At 48.7% G+C, this 9791-nt stretch overlaps 1 protein-coding gene across 2 annotated transcripts in view; it reads left to right on the top strand.

The window, feature by feature from the left end:
- Window positions 1–9791, top strand: part of SNCB (synuclein beta) — a 46749-nt gene that overhangs the window by 2238 nt on the left and 34720 nt on the right. The window lies entirely within an intron of this gene.

Here is a 9791-nt window from a genome sequence, read left to right as displayed (position 1 = left end):
TAAAAAACGCCTAGTCTGAAGAAGTTAACATATTCTGTGTTATAGCAGTCCTGTGTTGCGAGATTCCAGGATAAACAATGTTGAGGACACACCTGAGTAACAAGATTCCTGGATAAACAATGTTGAGGGCACACCTGATTAAGACAATTGTGAGCGTTTTAGACCTATATAGTGAGGATAGTTGAGTTAAGCTTATGGTTGAACACTCTAACATAACAAGAAGGATCTATCTTATGGTTGGAATGGAGGACTTAGTATAGGCCTTTTATGGATGGTTTAGGGAAGGTCAGTGACATGAGAGTTTAGAACAAGAACTATGTGGTACAGTATTAGCCGCAGGAGTACATCTCTCACGGATTTGTCCCTGCTGATCTGTTGGGCGCTGTCCAGTGCTGATATGAGTCTAATTTCCCCAAACAGAAAGACGATGGAGGAAGCACAAGAGAATGACCATTGTAGGGATCATTCCTAACTGGACAAACATGAACCAATTACAGTGGCCTGTTTATTTGGTTTAATATGAGCTGATTGGGACCTTTAAAAAATCAGACAAGTATAAGTATTTGAAATAATTGTTTCAACTTAACATTTTCATGGAAAGCAGATACTCTGGAGTTTTTTGTTGTTGCAATCTTTATTGACGGGTTGTCATTCCTTAAAGCCACATGTAAATTGTTCGTTTTGTCATTTTTGGTGGAAATTAATTATAGTGTAGTGATTAGTCAAACAGATCAATATAAGTGGCTGATATGCTTGAATTCACTGGGCCAGGAGAAATGCAAAACATACATTTTTCACAAGATAAAAATAAGTACAACAGTTACTTTAAGGGTTATTGAATCTTTATTAAGGAAACCAAACACACTGATAAATGTAAAAAGATATATTTTGACCTACGTGGCACTGATCATTTAAGCATATAAGGATAGTGTAGTATTACATAAATGCCTCCCCTGTCAGAGAGCTGGCTAAAGTATGCCACTTAACTATAATTGGATAATTTAACCTTCTTCCCACACATAATGCACACTACAAAATAGTATTTTAATCCATGTTATTCATTTTAGCTCAAGACCATAACGGTGTATGGTATTCCGATCCAGAAATAATGTGAGATGTGATACATCCGATGCATATGATTGTTAAGCTGAACTTCACAGTTGGTAACTTTTGGTTATATTGGGGCTAATGCTTTTATATGTTGTTAGTTCCACAACACCCAAAGCTTAGAAACTGCCACTAGGGTGTTTGTCATGACACTGCAGGATAATAATATTCAATGGTAACTCAAACCCTTTGATGCCCTAATACACTGTTTGTGACATATCAACCTCTCCATTACATCTAACAGATTATATCCATTAAAGGGCAAATTAGATCCACATGGTTTCATGTATGTGTTGCTGGGGAAAGATTTCCAACCCTACACACACCTCTAGGTCCTTGAGTGGCATTTTTGCATACATTTCCTACTGATTGCTTGTGGTGCTCAGCTGGTCTTCCTGGGAGCAGATGGGTTAATCACAGTTTCTTTGTATATGCCTGACTTCATGTCCCTCTGGGGCTCTTGCAGAAAATACTGAGCCAAATTAAATGGTGGCTATCAGCGGCTATTACATAGGCCATACATTATGCAGAAAGGTAGCTTTCTTCTTAAAGGGGCGGTGCTCAGTGAAGGCATGTCTCAGACCGAGTATTAGAAGCAGACTTTAGCAGGAGCGGTATTAATGTATACTGCAATTTATAGGAAATACAGTTAAACACAGAATGGGTTACAGTATAGGTTTGAGACACTTGGAAATGTCGCTGGTTGTCTGTGCATGTGCATTGCAGTGTATGCATCTAGGAATTGATGTGTATGATTATATCTATAATATGCATGTAGTGGGTAAGGCCGTGATGTGTTCATGGCCACAAGGATGTATGTGCTTGTTTGTGTGTGAATACACATAGTTTTGTCTCTGCACTTGGAATGTTATTCCAACATTCTCCACAGCACAACAATTATAATACTGGTACTACACAATACATACAGTACCACATATTGATGTAAAGATGCTTACAACTTAAATTATGTATCATCTATCTTTGTCTAAGTTTGTGTGTAATTGGGTGTTTCTAGATTATACAATAATTCCTCTCTATTCTTTATCTCTGCTCACAGTAAACCTTTTATTTTCCTTAACGTTAATTAGATGTGTGCTGAAGATGTGGTTGACTTCCTTCTTTGTCTGTATTCTGCTAGTAAAAGGGATTTCCGATTCCCCTGTTTACATGGATTGCATGTCCCTACAGAGACTCCGCTTGCACAAACATACACGAATCAGCTGAACTACTAGCTGTGCTACTCCTTTCTAACAAGTGGGAGATGACTTGATTGTGACCCAACCCACCAGGCATTTCATGACTATGGCTGTTCCATTATAACAACTCTTTGTTTGCACAACTTAACAGAGAATTAATAAAGAGTTACATCTCCGTTTTTAAAAAGGGGCGGCACAAATAACTTCTCCAGCCAGCTAAGATATTTTAGTTGAGATATGAACCTACTGTAAAGGTAATTTATTTGATGTGGCCTTTTCTGAACCCTGATATCTTATTCACATGGACACCTATTACAATCGCTGGCTGCCATTGCTGGGGTGAGAGTTTTTGACCTATGCCTCTAAAAAATTACAGCGAATTCCATCTCTATAATGGAAGAAGAGACTTTATCATCATAAGAGGGTCTCACAAAGCTAATCCCATACAGTAAACCCATGCTTCTTCGGATATCCCTGGAGCTTCTTCAAACCATTCAGACAAAGAGGTGCTTGTTTTAACTGATCATTTAAAAAAAAATATTATTTCATTAATATGCCACTAGAGTATTTTATACCACAGAACAATGTGGGCTGAAATGTACTGATATATGTATAATGTTATATTTCAAACAAAAAGGTTTTTTTTTTTTTTAAAGTGTAAGCTTTTACCAGGTCAGTGTTCATAGGATCTTATATCCTAAAGATTCTTCATTGTCTACAAAGCAACCAATGGGAAGCATAGATGAAAGATGTGTTGCCCAATGTCATAGGCTTGGGAAGTCTGTTCTAGTCCTTAGCTCTGATTGACTAAAGTGGGCGTGTAGTGCACACAATGCAAAGCAGCCATATATTTCATATGATAGATCTTTAAACCAGTGTTTTTTAAAAGGGGTTCCGTGGGCATACCTAAAGTGTTCACTGCAAATTTTCAGGTCATTTGAAAATGGTACCAAATACGGAAGAATTTACAATGCATCTGACCTCAGATGTGCTATTAGAGAGGGTTGGGGTTCCTTACAATGCATCTAATCTCAGTCACGCTATTAGAGAGGGTTGGGGTTCCTTACAATGCATCTGACCTCAGATGTGCTATTAGAGAGGGTTGGGGTTCCTTACAATGCATCTAATCTCAGTCACGCTATTAGAGAGGGTTGGGGTTCCTTACAATGCATCTGATCTCAGACGCGCTATTAGAGAGGGTTGGGGTTCCTTACAATGCATCTGATCTCAGACGCGCTATTAGAGAGGGTTGGGGTTCCTTTCAATGCATCTTATCTCAGACTCGGTATTTGAGAGGGTTGGGGATCCACAGAATTTCACAATATAATTATAGAGCTCCTTAACCAAAAAAAGGTTAATAAACACTGCTTAAAACAAACCCAGCCTGCATCTAGATTAACATATGGGCCTCAGTAGGCAGCAGTTGAAACACATATGTTGAAGTCTGTCCAGTCTGATACTTAATGGAAAGCTTAATGAGTGTAGTCAGTGGTCGGGGTGTGATGGTACTAGGAGGCATGGAGTAACTACTTTTTCATTTAGCCAGAGTACTACTATTTTTTTTATTTGCAATCCAGAGAATCCCTACATTTTTATTTACAATCCTTGGTGTCAATAGAGCTTTCCCTATTGCTATATATATATATATATATATATATATACAGTGTTTGACAAACCTATACATTTGCACGCCCCGGGCGAGTGGATTTAACATCGTGGCGAGCTCCTATTGGCCCAAGCAGCACACGTGTGGTACTAGGTGGCGAGTAGATTTTTTTGTTCGGCGAGTAGATTTTTTGGTGATTTGTCGACCACTGTATATATATATATATATATATATATATATATATATATATATATATATATATATATATATATATATATATATATATAAAAATTGTAAGACAGCCACAGTACCGCGAGTTTTTAAGCCATTGAGTGTAGGAGAGCTAAAAGGTGTGTTGTAGAGGTTAAGGACCCTCGGGTAGAGACGTTAAGGGGATTCATTCCCACTTCAGCCAGTGACAATCAATGTGATCTTGTGAAAAACACTTTGTCACTCTTTGTTTCACTTCCCCCATCAGTAATAAGGTGATAATATAAATAGTGTCATCATTCCTTTTCCACTCCTTCCTTTAGAGACAGCTATGCAAATCAGAATGTCACAAATGTGCTTCTTCCCAGAACAGGCTGTGTGAATGCCGGTAAAGTAAACGATTATAGAGTGCTCTGGGATGAAAAGCACTTTAGAAACACAAGTTACTTGGTCCCCACTGGCTGCTGCAGCGAGACAAGTGCCGGCTCTCAATGGGGCCGGGCCCGCTGCGAGGCGAGTTTTTCTTGCAGACCCGAAAATTGAGATTAACATTGGCGACGAGAGCTAGGCCACGCCCCCGGCGCTCCAGCCGAAGGCCAATGAACCTGCCGGGTGATGTCAAGGCCGCACCCCCTTCACTCCCCCATCACGCCCCCTCACTGCAGAACAGGGAATTCGGCTGCACGCGCTGCAAGCTTCGCAGGCGTGCGTGCAGCGCAGGCACTGGGGCCGTATTGTGACTGCATGTCAGACTAACATATGATGATGTCAGACAGCAGGTATGACTGGTAACTACAAAATAAAGGTGAGTATTAAGCGTACATTTAGATAGAAAAAACAATAATTTCAGGGTTAATGTTACCCAAGCACCAACGGACGCCAATAGAGATGTCGTGGCTCTCTCCTTCTCAATCCCTCAGCCTCGGGGTAGGGCCTGGATGGTCTTCCGATCGGTTAGCTGTTAGTACAGCCTCAAGGTAGTACTTAGGAGGTCTCCAGTTCAGCTGAACAGCAGTACAGCCAATTCGCCGTGCCAAGCAATAATGTCTCTCACTGTTCCAGTCTCTGTAGCAGCGGAGCACACGCTGTGGGGCGTCTGGATTCGGCGCTTCCGGGTTCGTGACGTCACACGATCGCGACTGGGCGTCGCAAGTCAGCAAAAGCACCGGGCTGGTTCTCACGGGGTGGTTGGTAGTGAGGGTTCACAAGTAGTCTTTAGTCCAACGCGTTTCGAGACCACAGGGGTCTCTTCATCAGGGAATAAGGACTCATCAAAATCATATCACTTAAATACCCCTCGCTTGTCTCCGATTGGGCCTTCAAATGGGAGTGGCAACCAATCATGAGGTAGCGGGGAGGAGTCAAGTTACTCCAAGCCTACACAAGTGTATATACGTTGCCCTGGGTAACCTATTACAATACAATAAACTTTATTAAACATGAATTGACGCACAAAAACGTATAACAGTGTGTGGTGACTCTAAAATAAAGGAAAATAATATTAGTACACAAATATAAAGTACAGCCGCATTTACAAAGAAATGCACTATGAGCGTTGTGCGCTGTGTTTTTTGTATTTCTGTTTGCTAATAGGGGGTATTTGAGCCATCCCTGGTGCCACAGCTGCAGACGTTCCATATACTCTACGTGTTAAAAGGTCACCCTTTTTTTACATCACTATATCACCTCACTTTTATTGATTGTAGTAGCGCACTAATTTTTCACATTTTCTCATGACTGGTAACTGTGTGCCTCTTGTTGGGTACAGTTTTTGTGTCGTAGCCATGTAACTGTGTGTAGGTTTAGGCCAGGTCCATAGTGCCTTCGCCTGTACGGAGGCGTGCGTGGCTGTGACGTCACCTGTTTGAAGCAGGTGCATTTTTTGGCCATGGTACGCGCGCCATCCGTGGGCGTGTCTAGGGTCGTGCCAGTTATGTCACGGAGCTGGTTTGCCCTCATTGGGCGAACCGCTCACGTGACCTGTCTGTCGCGCTGAGAGATTAGTTTAACTGATTTCTCATGCAAGACGCGCCCCCTCCCGCTTCTGCGTGGATGCACCCGCATGCAGCATGGACGCGAACACTGCCTTAAGGCAGTCTGTTCGTTCAGCGTGCGGACGCCTCCGCGCGGTCTGCAGTACCATGGCCCAGCCGTATGTACAGCAATGATGTTTCACACACCCTCGGGCTATGGGACTACAGAGGGGCTTCATAGAGAACCTTTCAGATAAGGTTATTTGGACTAGATTAGTGGTTTTCAACCTTTTTTGGTTCCGGAACCCTATCTCTATATCTCTCCCCCCTCTTTTCCCCCTTCCCTCTCTCCCTTCCCACTCTTATTTCCCTCTCTCCCCACCTCATTATCCCTTTCTCACACTCCCTCTATCTTCACCCTCTTCCCTTCCCCTCTCACACTCCCCTCCCTTGCCCTCCCCCTCTCTCCTACCTCCTCCCCTCTTCCCCCTCTCTCCTCTCCACTCTCTCCTCCCCTCTCCTCTCCCCCTCTATCCTCCCCTCCCCCTTTCTCCTCCCCTCCCCCTTTCTCCTCCCCTTCCCCCTCTCTCCTCACCTCCCTTCCCCCTCTCTCCTCCCCATCCCCTCTCTCTCCTCCCCGTTCTCTCCTTTCTCCTCCTCCCTCCACCACTACCCCCTCTTCTCTCCCCCTCTCCCTTTCCCCAAACTCCTCTCGCCCCTTCTCCTCTCCTCTACACCCACTCTCCTCTATCCTCACCCCCTTTCTTCATCTCTCATCCCCACTCTCCTCCCCTACCCCCTCTCCTCCCCTCTCCTCCCCTACCCCCTCTCCCTCCCCTCTCTCCTCCCCTACCCCCTCTCCCCTCCCCTACCCCCTCTCCTCCCCTCTCTCTCCTCCTTTCCCCGCTCTCCCCCTCTGCTCCCTCACTCTCCTCCCCCCCCACTTTCCTCTCTCTTTCTTCTCCCCTCTCCCCTGCCTCTCCTCCCGGTACCCCCTCTCTCCACCCCTCTCTCCCCCCATTCTCTCCTCCACCCCCCTGTCCCTACCCCCTCTACTCCTCTCCTCCTCCCTCACTCTCTGCCCCCATCCTTTTCCCCCTGCCCTTTCTCCCCTGCCCTTTCTCCCCTCCTCCCTCCCTACGCTTTTCCCCTCTCTTCCCCCTCCTCCTGTCTCTCCTCCACTCCCTCGATCACGCCTCCTCCTCCTTGATCACGCCTCCTCCTCCCTCACTCTCTGTCACAGCCTTCTTTCCCTTGCCCTCTCTCCCCTCCCCCTCTCTTCCTTCCCACCCTTTCCCTTTCCCCACTCCCCCTTGCCATCCCTCCCCCTATTCCCCCTCCCTTTCTCACCACACCCCCTTTCTTTCCTCCCATCCCCATTCCCTCATTCCATCTCCCTGTCTCTATCCCCTCTCCTCCCTGTCTCTACCCCCTCTCTTCCTTCCTCCCCCCTTTCTCCCCTCCCTCTCTCCCCCTTCAGGCCCACCCTCTCCCTTTCCCTTTCTCCCTCTCTTTTCCCCTAACTCCCATAAAAATCCCTGTCCCCCTCACTCCCCCCTCTCCTCTTACACTAACCTCCCCTCCCAAGCTCTCTTCCCTTCCCCTCCCCATCTCTCTTCTCCCCTCCCCCTCTTTCCCTCACTCTACCCCTCCCCCCACACACCCCTTCTCCTCTCTTCACCCCTCCCCCTCTCTCTTACCCCTTCTCTTTTCCCCTCTCCCCCTCTCCCTCTTTCTTTTTTCTTCTCCTTTCTCCTCCCACCCTCTCTCTCTCTTCCCCTCCCCTTGTCTCTCTTCTTCACCCCCTCTCTCTTCCCCTCCCCTTCTCCCTTTCTCCTCCCCCGCCGCCATCCTCCCTTTCCCCAACCCCCTTCCCTCTCCCTTCCTTTCCTAACCCCTCTCCCTTTCTCACGCCCATACCCCTCTCTCTTTCCATGCCCACCGCTTTCTCTGTCCCCCTTTCCCACCCCCTCCCTCCCCTTCTCCCTTTCCTCCTCATATCCCCCTCTCTCTCCCTTCCCCCTCCCTCCTCTCCCCCCTCCCTTTCTCTTTCCCCCTCACCCACTCTTTCCCCCCTTTCCACTACTCTCCCTTTCCCCCTCCTTTCCCATTTTCCCCTCTCCCTTTCTCCCTCTTTCCCTCCTCCCCAACCCCGTTTCCTCTCCCTTTCCCCCTCAATCCACCCCTTTACTCCCTCACGCCTACCCCTTTTCCTGTCCCTTCTATCCCGTTCCCCCTCCTTCCCTCCTCCTCCCCCCATTCCCTCCTCCCCTTTCCCCGCATTCCCTCCTCCCCCCTCCCCCCATTCGCCTTCCCTCCTCTCCCTCTTCCTTCCCTTCTCTCCCACAACCTCCTCCCTTTTTCCCTCCTCCCCTTCCCTCCTCTCCCTCTTTCTTCCCTTCTCTCCAGCAACCTCCTCCCTCTTTCCCTCCCCTCTTCCCCCTCCCTCCTCCCATTTCTCCCTCCCCTTCCCCTTTCCACTTCCCTCCTCCCCCTTTCTCCGTCCGTCCTCTCCCTTTCCCCCTCCATCCTCCCCCTTTCCCCCTCCCTCCTTTCCCCCACCCTCCTTCCCCTTTCCCCCTTCCTCCTACCCCTTTTACCCTCCCTCCTCCCCCTTTTACCCTCCCTCCTCTCCCTTTTACCCTCCCTCCTCTCCCTTTTACCCTCCCTCCTCTCCCTTTCCCATCCTTCCCTCCTCTCCTTCCTCTCCCCTCCTTCCCTTTGCCTTCCCTCCTCTCCCTTTACCCCAACCTCCTCTCCCTTTTCCCCATCCCCCCCCTGCCTCCCCTCCCTTTCTCCCCTTCTCCCTCACCCCCTCCCTTTCTCCCTCCCTTTCTCCCTCCCTTCCTTTCTCCCTCCCTCCCTTTCTCCCTCCCTCCCTTTCTCCCTTCCTCCCTTTCTCCCTTCCTCCCTTTCTCCCTCCCTCCCTTTCTCCCTCCCTCCCTTTCTCCCTCCCTCCCTCCCTTTCTCCCTCCCTTTCTCCGTCCCTCCCTTTCTCCCCCCCCCTTTCTCCCTCCCAGCTCCCTTTCTCCCTCCCCCCCACCCTCCCTTTCTCCCTCCCCCCTCCCCACCCTCCCTTTCTCCCTCCCCCCTCCCCACCCTCCCTTTCTCCCTCCCTTTGTCCCTCCCCTCCCCTCCCTTTGTCCCTCCCCTCCCTTTCTCCCTCCCCTCCCCTCCTCCCTCCCTCCCTTTCTCCCTCCCCCTCCCTCCCTTTCTCCCTCCCCCTCCCTCCCTTTCTCCCTCCCCTCCCTTTCTCCCTCCCCCTCCCTTTCTCCCACCCCCCTCCCTTTCTCCCAACCCCCTCCCTTTCTCACAACCCCCTCCCTTTCTCCCAACCTCCTCTCCCTTTCCTCCCTCCCATTCTCCCTCCCCCTCCCCAACCTCCTCCCCCTTTTCCCCCTCCCCCTTTTCCCTCTCCCCCTTTCCCCCCTCCCCCTTTCCCCTCTCTCTCTTCCCCCACCCCTCCCCCTCCGCTTTCTCTCTTCCCCTCCCCCACTCTCTCTTTCCCTCCCTCCCCCCACTCTATAGCTTCCCCCCCTCTCTTGCTCTTCCCCTCCCCCTCTCTTTCTTCCCCTCCCACTCTCTTTCTTCCCCTCACCCCTTTCTCTGTCTTCCCACCATCTTTCTCTCTCTTCCCTTCCCCTCCCCCCTCTCTTCCCCTCCCCGACTCTCTTCCCTCCTCCAATCTCTTCCCTCCCC

Source organism: Ascaphus truei, chromosome 5 (genome assembly GCF_040206685.1).
Source record: "Ascaphus truei isolate aAscTru1 chromosome 5, aAscTru1.hap1, whole genome shotgun sequence".
Lineage (NCBI taxonomy): Eukaryota > Metazoa > Chordata > Amphibia > Anura > Ascaphidae > Ascaphus > Ascaphus truei.
The sequence above is the reverse complement of the archived record's forward strand: the minus strand, read 5'-3'. Positions and strand labels throughout refer to the sequence as shown.